General features: G+C 34.8%; 1 protein-coding gene across 2 annotated transcripts in view; it reads left to right on the top strand.

The window, feature by feature from the left end:
- Positions 1-14,970, top strand: part of LOC131621425 (uncharacterized) — a 46,915-nt gene extending 31,945 nt beyond the window's left edge. Inside the window, exon 4 of one of the 2 annotated variants that reach the window (XR_009289572.1) lies at positions 13,924-14,970. The gene's annotated coding sequence lies outside the window, so the exon portion shown is untranslated. Of the gene's footprint in view, position 1; positions 1,347-13,923 lie in introns of those variants that run through there. The other variant, XR_009289571.1, reaches the window with a different exon arrangement.
- The last annotated feature ends 172 nt before the right edge of the window (positions 14,971-15,142 follow it).

Genomic DNA, 15,142 nt, shown 5'->3' with positions numbered 1-15,142 from the left:
GGTGACACACATTACGGTGGCTGAGAAGAAAGTGTTTATGGATCAAGCCAAAGCCCACTTACCGTGCATCATAGTGATTCGAATGGTCTTCAGACTCGAGTTACCAAGAAAATAAAAAAATGTACCATGAGGCGTCGTGATTAAGGTTGTCCCTGTCACAATAATTCGCGCTCCCGGGTTTCTAAAAGTTGCTCCAACATTTGAGCACCTATCTTATGAAGGGTGTTATCCTATGGTGAGCTATGTTTGAGGTCGCTGATTCATCTGGCCAACAAGCAGATGAGTTAAGGCTTGAGCTTTCCAAAATGAAAAGTGCTCAAGTTGTTTGTAAAACTTTGATGTCCTCGGCTAACAACGTAATCATTGGTCTTGAAAGGTATATAAAGTCTACCCAAAAAGAGTGTGACTTATTCAAGGAGCTGAAAGAGTCTCTTAAGACCAATTGTAAGTCTCATTACGATAAACTCTCTCATGTCCACCAAGAAGCAGCTTCATTCAAAGTAATTGTTGAGAAGCTTAGTAAATACCTTGAGGAGGATCATATGACTGGTCTAATGTGTGAGGATCAAGGTTTTGAGAAGGCCAAATCTCGGGCTCTCTGCCTTTACCCCAATCTCAACGAAGGCGAGATGGACTACTTCGAGGTTGTGGTAGATAATTGTATAGTGGATGAAGTTAATCCATATCTAAATACTAATTAAAATGCTTCCCCAAAGACTCAATTTGTCGCCCCTATTTAGATACATGATGAGTCTAATGTCGTAGTGATGCAAGATCCACAAGGCGAGATGGTTGTTGAGTCTACTCCTGAGGCCTATGAGTCTTTAATGTCCTAATCTTTTTGTTGGTAGGGTCTGCTAGTTCTTTAAATTTTTTAGGTACTAAAAATATTTTAGTAATTTTATTTGGTTTCGTATTGATAAATCATGATGTATGAGCCTGAATAGCCTATTTTTTCTCGTTTAAAGCTTTGCTCATAAATTTTATTCCTGAATTTTATATAAGATTTTTTCTTCTAATGAAAGTTATTTTCGGGGCATCATTGGGGCTCATCCTAATCTAATTGTAACTAGGATAGGAATCAATGAAGCTTAAAGTTTTGAAACCTAAAGCACCATTAATAAGTTTGTTAATGCTGGATAATGGATAAGGGTCTTTATGGCATACTTTGTTCAGATTTGTGAAATCCATGCACATTCGCCACTTTCTCGAATTCTTCTTCACCATCACTATGTTAACCAACCATGTTGGGTACTTGATTTCCTAGATGAACCTCGCCACCAACAACTTTTTTACCTCTTTTGTCGTTGTAGCTAACCTTTTTTTCTTCACCTTCCTTTTGCTTCCTATAGGAAACAGGTTTTACCCTGAGCTTTATGGATAGTAAATGCCAAACCACATCAGGGTCTATCCCAGGCATATGTGTGAGCGCCCATGCAAAAAGGTTTACATTCTCCCGCAATAGCTTCACAATCTCCACTTCTTCATATTCTGGAAGCATCATCTTAATCTGGGTAATTTGGTATCTTCAATGCCTATGTAAATAGTTTTTAGTTCATCCATGGAAGTTAGACTTTCTTCTGGATGTCTCCACGTGGATCTAGGTCCACATAGTGTATTATATGTTTATTAGGGATGGACTCCTCGTTGAATTTTTTCTTCAACTCCAGACTGTCTTTGCAGCACCGCCTCGATAATTCATGGTTTTCTTTAACTACTCCAACTCGCCCATTGCATAGTGGGTACTTCATGGTTATATATAGTAGCGACAGTATAATCTCTACAGCGTTGAAAGTCGGTCTGCCTATGATCATGTTGTAAGGTGAAGGGGTGTTTATCACCATGTATATTACTTTTATCGCTTTCGCATTCCCATTCATCCCGAAGGTGGTCTTGATGGTGATGTAACCCATGACTTGTACTTACTCGTTTGAGAATCCTACTAATGATCCTTGGAATGGTTGGAGGAGTTACGGGTCTAACTTAAATTCTTGGAAAGATTCCCAATAAAGAACATTTGTCGAATTCGTAAAATCAATCAGTACTCTTTTCACATTCCAATCATGAATTTGGAGATTAATCACCATCAAATCGTCTTTATGTGGAATTATACCTTCAATATATCTATAACAGAAACTGACTGTCAAGACTGAGGATCTTTACTCGGTGGGAGGAACACTGGAAACATGCATCACCTGCCAAGCATACTTCTTTCTGGATGAATTGGATTCACCTCCATATTAAAATCCACCTATTATTGTACTTAACATATAGCATGTTGCACTCTGTCCCCGCTCCTCCTGCATACTTCGGGCCCTCTTAATTGGATAAGTTTTTTCCTTGGACTTTAATTTATGGAGACCTTCTTCTATTTACGCGTCGATGGACCTTCTGCATAATTTTTTGAAGGTGACTTCTCTATGTCAATTTCTCAACCTCCTACTTAAAGTGGTGACGGTTGTCAGTGTGGTGACCATGTACTATGTGGTATTTGCGCCATTTGTCGGTATCCGTCCACATAATATTGCCTTCGGGCGGTTCAAATTATGAATGATCTTTGTATGGAAGATCTCTTGCAAAATTCTTTCAAGTTTTGTGTTCAACACGGTGAAATATTGATACGACCTCCTATTGGTCTTGAATGTTGATTTCTCCTGCGGGGGTACTTGATCTCGATATCTTCTTTGCCCATTGGTTTCTGATTTTGACGCTTCCTTCTCTTTCACATCCCTTGTCCTCTTCTTTGCATTACTCTCATTCCCTTTAATGTAACAATATGCCTGTGCCATTATCTTCACCATTATTATCGTCGAATTCTGGGTTAGGGACTCGTTGAAATGCCTAGCTTTAAGGTTAATCTAAAAATCCCCAACAAACATTTCTTCATTAGAATGTTCGACTTTAATAGTTTCTTCATTAAAACAAGTCATGTATTCTCAGAGCGATGCACTCTACCCTTGGCGAACATTAAAAATACTTGTGGTAAATAAGTTTATGTGTTTCGTGATAGAAAACTGATGTATCATTTTCCTAGTTGAATCTTGGTAGCTGGTTAACCTGAGAAGGCTTGTGTACCAGCATAAGACAACATCCTTAAATGTACCTGTCATCATCTTGTATTTCAGTGAGTTAGGAGCTTCAATGATTTCTATCTGAGTGTTTACTGTTATGATATGTTGAGAGTCACTTTTGCCATCAAAAGTGGCCAATGGAGGTAGGTCGCTTCAAATTATCCAGAATTTGATCGTCTTAAATTTCCAATGTAAGAGGTTGTGGGTCGACCGAATCCTTCAATTCTTCGCTTTTGGTGGAGTTTGATGTTGATTTTGCTGCAGGGCGTGCACGTTGCTCTACAATAGATCGTTCTGATGACGCATGTCTTCCACGACGGTTAGTAATTCCTTCACGGTTGCGTGTGATCCTTGATCGTTGGGGTTTGCTTTCGTCATGGGGGAAGGACGAGAAAAATAGTTTGAAATGTTTTTGTATTGCCCATACACGTTTTACCAGAGCCCCACAGTGGGCGTCAAATGTTCATGCAAGAACACTAGTTGGTAACTCTACTCATGTTGGTCGGTAAGAGTCGTAATAGGTAAGGTTTATCTGAGAGTTGAGTCTTCTATTTTGGTTGACGTACATTTCTTTTATATTGATTCCCCTAAGCCTGATAAGAGAAAGGAGATATAAATGCATTTAATCATCATAAATGGCTTTGATAGCCACTTATTTGATCATTATGGCATTGATGAAACATGTTCAGATACACTGACTTCATATGATAAATGTCCATAAATGCTCGGTTATCTCGCTAAGTGTGGTCATCATCGTGCTCAAACTCGAAAATGGGTTGTGGTCTATTTACAGTTATAACTTGTTCTAACTCAATTCCTCTGAATGGTCGGGCAAGCCAACCACGGAAATATCTCGGGATGTACACAACCCTGTGCATGAGGCCCAAATGGGACGAGATGCTTAAGGGAGGAATCATCCTGGTAATCTAACCATTGCAATTTTTTTCGGATGTGCGCAACCCACAAACATGAAATCCAAATGATGCGAGATGCTCAAGGGAGGGGTCAACTAGATAATCCATTATGTACAAATTGATTTTTGATGTATTTGATTCTTATAATGGAGAATTGATTTTGTCTTTTGAATTGATGTTACTTAAAAGAATAATTTATAATTTTTTAATTTAATTATGATTTTTGCATTAAATTATTTGTTAAATTAACTTTTATATAAATAAATTCAAATATAAATTACTTTTTAATCAAATCAATTTTATACCATCAATTCACTCAAATACACTTAATCAAATATGTGATTAAAATGATTAATTATAAAAGAAATTCTAATCTTGTGAGCAATAACAAATATGTCAAGATAAAATCATTTATTAAAATCTACTATGTGTTGGTGTGCTTTGTGGGCGTGCACGCGTTTGATATAATTTTAGAGGTTTGAGTTTGATTTTTTTTTTTAAATATTCTCTAAAAAGAATCAATTCACATCGCATTTATACACATTTTGGTGTAACATGTGATAAAAAATGTTGAAACCATAAAATAAAACCCGAAATGTTAAAAGGCAATAACATAAATAAATTACAAAATCGAGAAAAATTGAAGATTTCATTAAGTAATTAGTGTAAAAGAATTTCACTATTTTATATTAAAAAAAGAATATTTCAAATACTATACTTAGGACAGTTCCTACCTAAAGTATTTTCATATTACAAAATTGTTTTTTTGTTAAGAACTATATGTCTACATCTAAGTTCTAACCATGCACAATAGTAGCAGCATATTAACACTATGTCATTGTTGTCGTTGGATACTAGGCTCATTTTCTTGTCTTAATCACAAGGTGGGCCCATACATTGCCTGCAGCTCTTCCAACTTCACCAAACTTTGAACTTGAAGTGGTCACGAGAATGCGACAAAACGCTACCACACAAAATCTCCGATAGATAGTGCTTCAAATCTTCGGGCGAATATCTAACCACCAAATCCAACCCGACCCGATATTTCATGTAAAACTCCCTATACTTATCAACAACCTTCAACTCCAACGACGCTTTTATTTCGTCTCGCATTCCCGGGTCGGGTACGACCCACAAACACTGTGTTTTGCACGCTTCTTCAAACGCCACATTGAAATTCTGGAAAATAACTGACGCATTCTCCGCCGTTGGATTTTCCGGAATCGACGATAGGACTTTACTCCACGCCATGCGCTCGTATTTGGAAACATACTCCTTCACCTTCATCTCATGCTTGATTAACCAATCCTCGCCGAGAATAAACCCTAGATTCGAGTTTCGCACTTTAACGACGACGTATTGCATGTTATTCGCGAGAAAGAGATAAGACAGTGCAATGTCTTTGTATAGTTCCGATTTTCCGTCGAGTTTGCAGAGAACCGAGAGGATCAACCATGAGAGACGCTTTGAAATCTCCGACGGTGGATTATCCTCGTCGTGAGATGGACTTTTGTAGTAAGATTCCGGTAACGGGGTTTGTGGCCAATCGGAGAAGATATCGGAGAGCGCGTCGCTGTAATCGTTGAGAAGTGAAATGTAGTTCATGACGTAGCGCGTGAGAGGATGAATCCCTCCGCCTGGTACCGGAATCTTTGAAGTTTCCTTCTGAATCGCCGATTCAAAATCAGTCAGCATTGTTCTAACGGATTCACCGAGTCTCAACTCTGAAGCGATCACCTGAGCACTAATCGGCGAGGTTGAATCCGATGCAAATAACGATTCAATTTGCAGAACATTATCAGAGATTGCTTCATACAAATCAAGAATTCTGAACATTTTCTCCGGTGTGTTCTTACACTTTGCAACGTTCTCCGGGAATCCAAACAGCATTATAGCGCCTTCTTTACAAATCTCAGTGAAACATGAATATGCAATATTCCTCTCCGCCGTCTCCGGCATATCGAAAATGTAATTGCAGAGTATTCTCTCACCGGGAAAGAGAGTGTTAACGGCAACTTTAACGGTGTTTATCCAACACTTGATCTTCCATTCAAGAAATTCCCAATCCATTTTCTGAACCTGAGAGAAACTCAGTTTCTCAACTCCGAGATTATACAAAGCTTCATCCATAATCGATTTTCTCACAATTACGTAAACATTTGCACACTCTTTGCTGTAACCGGTGAAGATCATACATTCTGCAATAGCTTTCAAATTCGATTCGACAGTTGTTAGTGATGATGAGTCCTCATCAGAGAATTCATCGTCGATGTCGGAGAAGTTAAAACTGTTAAAACTTCTCTGACGATCGACGGTGGATTCAACTGAGAGTGATTTCGAGCCGTAACGGTTTCTGTTATGTGATAATATTCTGTAAAATTCTGTTTCTAGTTTCTTCATGGCGAGTTTCATTAACGACTGTGCTTTGATGAGTTTCTGAGAGGTGGAATCACGTGCGATGAGGTACATCATAGCGTATTGTAGCCTCTTAACAGCGTTAAGATACTGTTTGGCTTCTTGAGGAGAGTTTGTGAAAAGAGAATAGTTAGAAGATGTTGAAATGGAGTTCCATTTGGTTATGAGAGAGTGAGCGGTTTCAATGTTTTCGTCAACTATTGCATCGGAGAAGGTTTGGTTCTGAGGTGAGGAAGGTGGCAATTGTGGTGGTGGTGATTTGGGTGGTGGGGGTTTGAAGAAAAAGAAGCTTCTAGGTTTTGGCATTTGAAGGGTTTGTTTGTTTGTAGTTAATGTGTATGGTGAAGTTTTAAGTTGATTTTTTGTAAAAAGTGATTCTAGCTAGTTTGGAGTTTGAGGGTGAGGGGTATTTATAGAAGTGGAAACACTTGAAATTGATTGAGGTGGGAACTTAATTTTGTCAGCTTGTGGGGAATAAAGACAACAGACGCGGTAGTAGGTTCAGATATTGCCAACATAATTTTCTTAATTTAGAACAACCGAGTGATTGAAATGCATTATGGATTTTAGTTTTAAATTAAGTGTGCTAATTTCCCTATCATCGTAGAAGAAAAAATAATACAATATAAAAAAGTGTTTGCATGGTTAAATTTGAGAAAAAGAAGCATGCATTAAGTTAAGACTATAAATAGCAATAAATTTATCATATTATTATTTATTTAATATTTGTGTTATTCTAAACCAACAATGATGAATCTTCATAGCAAAATTGAGTTATGTAAGCTAGGTCATGCCTCATTATTCCATGTACACATTTCCTACATAGATTATTTTGGATCTGGAAATTTCGATGGCAATTAAGCTAGGTCATGCATCAATCATCATTATTCTATGTACACATTTACTAGTAGTCATAAAGAGTAAATTTATATAGCTAGGGGAATTTTAATCATTGTACCAAAATTTAGTACAGAAAATGAAATCCAGCTTCCGACTTTTTCTTCTCGTCTACATTACACTTACAGTATGTTTGATGGTTTCTAAGTATGTACTATGAAAGAGTATTTTTAGAAAGAGACGGTGGAATGAAATTAATTACACGCGGTTTGGTTTTGATTTGGTAAAAGTGAACTAGTCTCTCAATTTTGTTGCGACTGCTAGTGCAGTCTAATTTTGTTTTGCTTATTCAATAAGGTTTAATATAGTTTTTTATTTTTTTTTATTTGCATTTTGTGTTCTCCAGTTTCTCAATTCAGCGATTTTTTATGAATAATTTGAATCATCATATTTATCATATTTTTATTTTATTGTCTCGGTAATTTTTTCCTCAATTTTACACTAACATTGTCATTCTTTACGACATAATTGTAGAGGTGCTTGCGGTGCGGTTTGGGCGGTTTTGACGAAAAAAATCATCCGAACCGCAAGAGAAAAAATAGTGCGGTTTGGTTTGGTTCGGTTGGCTTTTAAAAAAATTCCTAACCAAACCAAACTAATGCGGTTTGGTTCGGTTCGGTTGGTTCGGTTTTTTACAAATATTTTATTGAGCCATACATACACATATAGATGACAACATAATTTTATATTTAGACATTCATACACTATCAAATAACAACAAAACTCGTCATATTTTGACAACAATTTTCCATTTAATATATAAAAATTAAATTAAACAAAAGTGGAATATTAAACTTAAAATAATATCATAAAATAATATAAAAGTTATTATAATGAAACAAAAAATAAAAGAGACGAAAGATTAGTGAAAGTGAAAAAGAAAAAAAAATGTTGAGAGATTAGAGAAGAAGATGTGCGATAAAAATGAAACTGAAATACGAAACATTTACATAAAAATGAGAAAGTGAAAAAGAAAGAATATAAGAGAGTAGAGATTATAGAAGAGGAGGGAAGATGTATGTGGCAAAAAAGGTGCGATAATGTTATTAGAGATTTGAGAAGATCGGGACTGAAATTATATGTGTAAGGATGAAAAAATTGTTCGTAATCATAAGGCTAATGTATATTAGGTTTAAGTTTGCGTTGGATGTGAGTTAAGTAAAATTTAGGTTGTAACATAATGCGGTTTGATTCGGTTTGGTTCGGTTTACAAAATACAAACCGCAAACCGAACCGAACTGTGCGGTTTTGTTAAAAAATGACCCAAACTAATCCGAATCAAATGCGGTTTTTTGCGGTTTCGGTTTGATTTGGTTTGGTTTGCGGTGTTCTATTGGGTTGGTTTGGTTTTGATCACCCCTACATAATTGTATTGTCTTCTGAATGTAAACATTAATTAAACATAAAATATTTATAAACATGGAATAGAGGCTGAGAATATGGAAGTTACTACTATATAGTATTTCTTTTATATTATAAATTATTTTGATAATTTTATATATATTAAAAAATGTAATGATTATCATCCGTACAAGAAAATTTTTGAGTAGTCAGGGGTTTAACCTCTCATTAAGCCAAAAAAAAAAAACTCTTCAAATAGAATTTTGCGAGGGAAAAGGTTCTCTAGTTAAATAGATCATTGCAAATCATTTGCGAGGGGTTTGTCACCTAGCTATTTTGTTTGGGATTTCTCCTTTTGCAAAATGCAATCACCTTGTTGTCGTGTAGGCATAGACCCAGAGTAGTGGTACAGGGTGGTGCAATTGCTTTAGTGTGGTGTTGTATTATGTCAACATTTAGCTAGGGATTAATCCCCTGACAAATTGCAAGCGCTTTTCATTGACTTGAGATTAACCCCCTAGCAAATTGCAAGAATTTTTTTCCGACAGACCTCCCTGACATTAATATAATAAATAAATATATAATTTAAAATTTTATAAAATTAAATCGAACATGATTAAAATTAAAATAAATTAAAAATTAAATCTAACATAGTTAAAATAAACTTGTCCATGCAAATTAAAATAAATTTGAAATAAACTTAAAAATACAAATTATCGTATTCAAACATTATCTTCATCTTCTCGTTCATCTTCCTCCCAACAACTCCTCTATATCCACTAACTTTACCATATCCACCACCAGCATTTTGTGAGGCAAAAAATTGATCAATTATTTGTGCCCGCTCATTTGCAATCTGCATTGCTTCTTGATACTCCATTGTTTGCCTCCTCATGTCTTCTCGCATCTCTGTTTCTCTTCTCTTCATTTCTTCCTACATCTCTATTTGTTTTATCTTCATTTCTTCCATTTTTCCATTCCTTGATGTTACTTGGCGTGTTGCCTTGGTATTCGCTAAGTTTATCACAGTTTCAACACTACAAGAAAAAAGGTCTTCTGCCACGCCCAAGAAACCGATGCTATATGGAAAATAACCGTGGCGTAACGTTGAGGCTACAGTTTGGCCACGAAAATCCAACTGTGGGATATGCGGCCGTGGCCTAAAGTATAGTCCACGGTTTATTGGTATATACCACGTTTTTTTGACCACCGTGGCTTTTATAGGCCACGGTTTAGGTAGTTTGATTAAGGCCGCGGTTTATATTTGCCATGATTACAAAACTGTGGCCATATGGTAAAGCCACGGTTTCAATTTAACGTTTAACATACATTTTTGGTTCAAGATATAGCCACGGTTTGGTTATGACCACAGATTTAAAACCGTTGTTATATGTTATGCATTCTAAACCATTTATCTTGCCACGGTTTATTTCTGTATCATTACATAAATATGTCATTTTATATATATATCTATATCATTACATAAATATGTCATTTTATATATATATATATATATATATATATATATATATATATATATATATATATATATATATATCTGTATCATTACATAAATATGTCATTATATATATATATATATATATATATATATATATATATATATATATATATAAAATTAACAATAATATTGATGATTAGAATCTAATTAATTACATGCAAATTAACATTAACGTCAAAAGTAAGTTTTTTTTGTAGTGCCACTAATAAGTTGGATACTAAGTTTTGATGTCATCCCAAATTCAAAACAACCATGGGATTCAAAACAAGAGCTAAATTAAATACAATTTTCTCTCAAAGAGTCATCCCAAAATAACAAAAAAAGTTCTAAGAACTAGCTAGCTAGATAATATAAAACACAACTTCTTAATATTCTTCTTGAACTTCTCCTTGTTCTTCTTCCACATCTTCAGGACAACCTTCTTCCACATCTTCATGATCACAAGCTTCTTCCATATCTTCATCACAATCTTCTTCATCTCCATTCTGAAATAAACATCATTCCAAACATCATTCAGCATATTACAACTTTAGAGGCTCATTTAATGGATTCATAATAAACAAGTATATCAGAATTCATAAGTGTACTTGGAACAAAATCAATAGAATTTATAAGTGTACTTGTCCAGCATTCTATATTATTTAGAATTTATAAGTGTACTTGGAACAAAATCAATAGAATTACTAGTCATGGTTGTGCAACATAATCATGAATCAAATGGTTGTGCTCATTTGTTGGCTAGTCATGGCAAGCAGCTTAAGGGAGGCTGCCAAGTTTATTTTGATATCCCGAATCTGCTTCCATCTTTCCCATCAAATATAGAATGCTAATGCAATAACTGGTTTTGTATTGGAACCAGAATGGCTATCTGCAAGAATTATTGTATATACATTATACCTAATTTACAACTAATTAGGTAACAAAAGCACTAACATGATTACTGATTACTGTAGTATGCAGATAAACAATAACAAGTAAAAAGTGCATTTATTTATTGCTTTAGGTGAAATGATTACAGTTTCAAAATCATCAACCAAAATTAAGCCAAAAATAAAAGAGGAGTTAAAACCTGCTCAGAAAAATCAATCTTCTTGCCGTGTGATCCTTTGTCCAAGCAAATCTATGAAAGACAAAACAAACAATTACTTCATTTTTTATGTTAAGCACGCAATATTCTATACATGTGATGCATGGAAATTAGAGCAAAGCCAATTTTATATAGAAATTTAGAAAAAGAAACTATTAACATGCATCTCAACATGTAAAATGTATTGAAGCCACCCACATAAGTTATGGCATCTTCTGTGTCTAATAGTGAAAAACAGAACCAGTATGTATATTACAAGTTTGGTACCTGCCAATGTTCAAAAATGAAAACAGAGCCTATAATGGTTAAGTATTTTCTAGTCCCTATCCTCCATAATTCCCTAGGCGATGCATATGCTTGCCTAGCAAATATACTCTTCAAAAATTCCAAGCTCCCTCACTTGAATTGCTAGGCCATTTGTTAGATCGCCTAACATATTTCTCAAACTCATAATACTTAAAACTTTTATCTTTAAAACTATCTTTGATCAACACTCCACAAATAAAATATAAATAAGTCAAACTAGTTATGATCAATACCTAAAACCTAACCATCTAACATGCACAATGAATCGGGATATTAGCATTTATCTAAAAAAATTAATATGTAATTTGTTTCAATATTGTTTACACTAAAGTTATTCAATCTAACCTAATCTTATCTTAATTACTCCTAATTGAAGTGATATACTTAGAGATTAAATTAACCTTCATTCAAATTTACAGAACATCTACATTTTTATTAAAATCGAATTTGATAGGTAGAAAAATAAATTTTGACCATCTTTACTTTTAGTGAATACAGTTTTGTACCACTGATTTCAGCCATAACATGAAATTTAAATTTCTCTATAATAATTAGTCGATAAGAAATTTATCCATAAGAGCTAATTAAGGAAAGTGATGAGAGTTATGATCAATAAATCTCCTCCACATACATGCAATTTTTGACCAATTAAGTGCCTAAGTTTTTTCTAAGAATAGTAGCATACGACATATTCTCTTGTGAAAACGTATATGAAGGAGCAAATAGTGAATCTCAAATTGTACACGTGTTGAATAATGCAATGATTTGAGAAACTATTTAAACTCCAATTGACATTGAGAAATAAACATCATAAACATACAAAGTACAAACAACACTTAATCTTTATTTCATATTCATTTAGTTTATAACTCAACTTTTTCATAAAAGATGGATTCACAAAAGATGAACTACAATGCTGGACAAGCCCAGGGCCAATTAAAGCAAGTGATAGTCTTAACTGATGATAGGAAATGGAACTGCTGATAACATATCCAGACTGTTTTACAAGTCCATTCAGCCATTAACATCAATTTGTAAACACATATCAGCACACAACAGACAAAAAAACATATATCTAGTCCCTCTTACATTAAATACCAACCTATGTTGCTTGTTGTTACACTCAAACAACCAGAGGGGAAGAAAAAAATACAAAAGTTTGAGGGAATTAAAAAAAAAATCATTCAAATACCTGCAAATCAGGAGGGGCAAGAGAAAATATTCAACAGGTCTTCAAACTTTAAAAAAATTGCGGTTTCCTGCATGTGACAAATTAACTAGATTCATCAAAGGCCCGATCCAATACAACCCATGCAAAGCAAAAAGAAATTACTCAATTACATATAAATATAGAGAGCATAGTAGTTAGCAGACAATAGCGTTTGCAGACAAATGCAATTCAAATATATCCATCACTGCTCAACAGAATCTAAGGATAGAAACAAACATGAATTCAAATATACTGAACCGTCCTACTTAGTGATTAAGTTAAATTACTATCATCTAATAAAAGCAAAACAATGGCATTAGAATCAGATCGAACCACAAACTAGGGTTTCAGTGAAATCTTGAAGAAGATTTGGGATGAAGGGATGAAGAGAGTTAGATTTTCGGTGAAATCTGGGATGAAGATTTGGGATGAAAGTTAGGGTTCGACCTTGAAGCATAAACTAGGGTTTCGATGAAATCTTGAAGCAGAGATGAAGGTGAAGTAGAGATGAAGGTGATGAACTAACCTGTAAGCGGAGATGGAGGTGGCAGCAGCAGCGGAGATGGAGATGGATATCTAGGGTCTCGTCTTCTTCTTTTCTTTTCTATTTTTGTGGCGCAACGAGATAGATGGAGTATTAGGATAGTTCTTTCGATTTGTTTTATTTTTTTAATTAAAAAAAATAGAAAAGAAAATAAAATAATATAGAGGGAAACGGAAAAAAAAAAGGGAACTTTTGGAGGGGTTTTTTTTTGGGCTTTGGCCATAGTTTGAACTGAAAATTATAAGGCTGCGTTTTTTTGATTGCGGCTTAAAATATCTACTATTACATAACCGTGGCAACTGAGGTAAAGGCCACAGTTTCACACTCCGGATTCAATATTTTAAAACATATTTCTACGATTTGAAAACCATGGCAAAAGCGTGTATTTAGCCACAGTTCCAGGGCTGTGGAAAAATTTAGCGTGGCCGTAGGCCAAAAATGTAGTAGTGCAAGCATTTCAGCCGTTAACATAAGTGGAGTTGATGTTCCTTCACCATCATCAAGTCTCTGTTAGAACAAGAAATGTTCTGATCAATATTCTTAGTTTTGATGATAACATTAAGTATGAATTTTGTATAAGACAATGTGGTACTCTAATCCTTTACGTTTTCCATTTCAGGAAAAGTATAAAAGAGTATGCACAAATCAGCGTTCAGAAGCACTGACCCATAAGTTCTGGATGGCTTCATCAGAACATGGCCTGGCAAGACATCAGAAGATGGTCCTGCAGAATCAGAACATGATCTGAAAAGCATCAGAAGATGGCAGTTAGAAGTACAAGTTTTGAAGCTCTGATGGTATCACGCTCAAAGCACTTCAAAGTCTGATGAACACTCTGAAGGAACTCCAACAGAATCAGGCTACCTTGGCTAGTCGTCTGGACATGCAAGATGACACCAACGAGGAAATCAGAACTTGGATGAAGAAACAAGAAGAAACTTCCAAGAAGCAAGCTGAAGACACCTCTGAGATTAAGAACCTTCTGGCCGCCTTAGCTTCTAAGTTTAGCCAGTCGTAGTCTGTCTTGTGTCTTAGTTGTTTTTTTCTTTGTTTTTTGCATCTGTTTTTATTGCACCTACTTTATACTCTGTTCTGCTTATTAATGAAATATATTTTTCTTTCTTCACTTTGTGTGTCTTTCATCTGAATCTTTTATACTTTTTGATGTTATGACAAAAAGGGGGAGAAACGTGATAATTGAATTGATTTATAATATCAGTTGCTGGACTTAAGTCTCAACATTCCTAACAATTATATTTCCAGTTTTTCTGTCTTTGATAGTTTTACAGGAATGTAATAAAGAATTGAAGCAAGCTTAGTGCTCTGAAGCTTCAAGATCATAAGCAAGCAATGCTTTGTTAAGCCTAAAGCTCTGATACAAAAAGTCTCAAGATCTGATAGCCCTAACACAATCAAGCCTTCTTGATGCTCCAATAGAAGACTGAAGTTAGAGCTCTGATACAAGTGATCTCAAAGAGAAATTCAAAGCTCTGAAGCTGCCCAATGGAATCTCTGAAGAGAAGCTCTGAATGATCTGAAGTTCAAAATTCAACGTGAAAGTCTCAACTGAAATGGAAAAATAAAGTTCTTTATTTATAAATTCTTCTAGTATTAATTTCAGGGGGAGATTGTTAATCTCAGGGGGAGACATATTCACACACTCTGAATTATATGCTTATATGTTATATCTGTGTATTGTCTTTGTTCATCTGATATTCTAGATACAGATTCATATCAATTCTGTATGTTTTTGTCATCATCAAAAAGGGGGAGATTGTTAGAACAAGAAATGTTCTAATCAATATTCTTAGTTTTGATGATAACATTAAGTATGAATT

Source organism: Vicia villosa, unplaced genomic scaffold (assembly GCF_029867415.1).
Source record: "Vicia villosa cultivar HV-30 ecotype Madison, WI unplaced genomic scaffold, Vvil1.0 ctg.000004F_1_1_1, whole genome shotgun sequence".
NCBI lineage: Eukaryota > Viridiplantae > Streptophyta > Magnoliopsida > Fabales > Fabaceae > Vicia > Vicia villosa.
The sequence above is the reverse complement of the archived record's forward strand: the minus strand, read 5'-3'. Positions and strand labels throughout refer to the sequence as shown.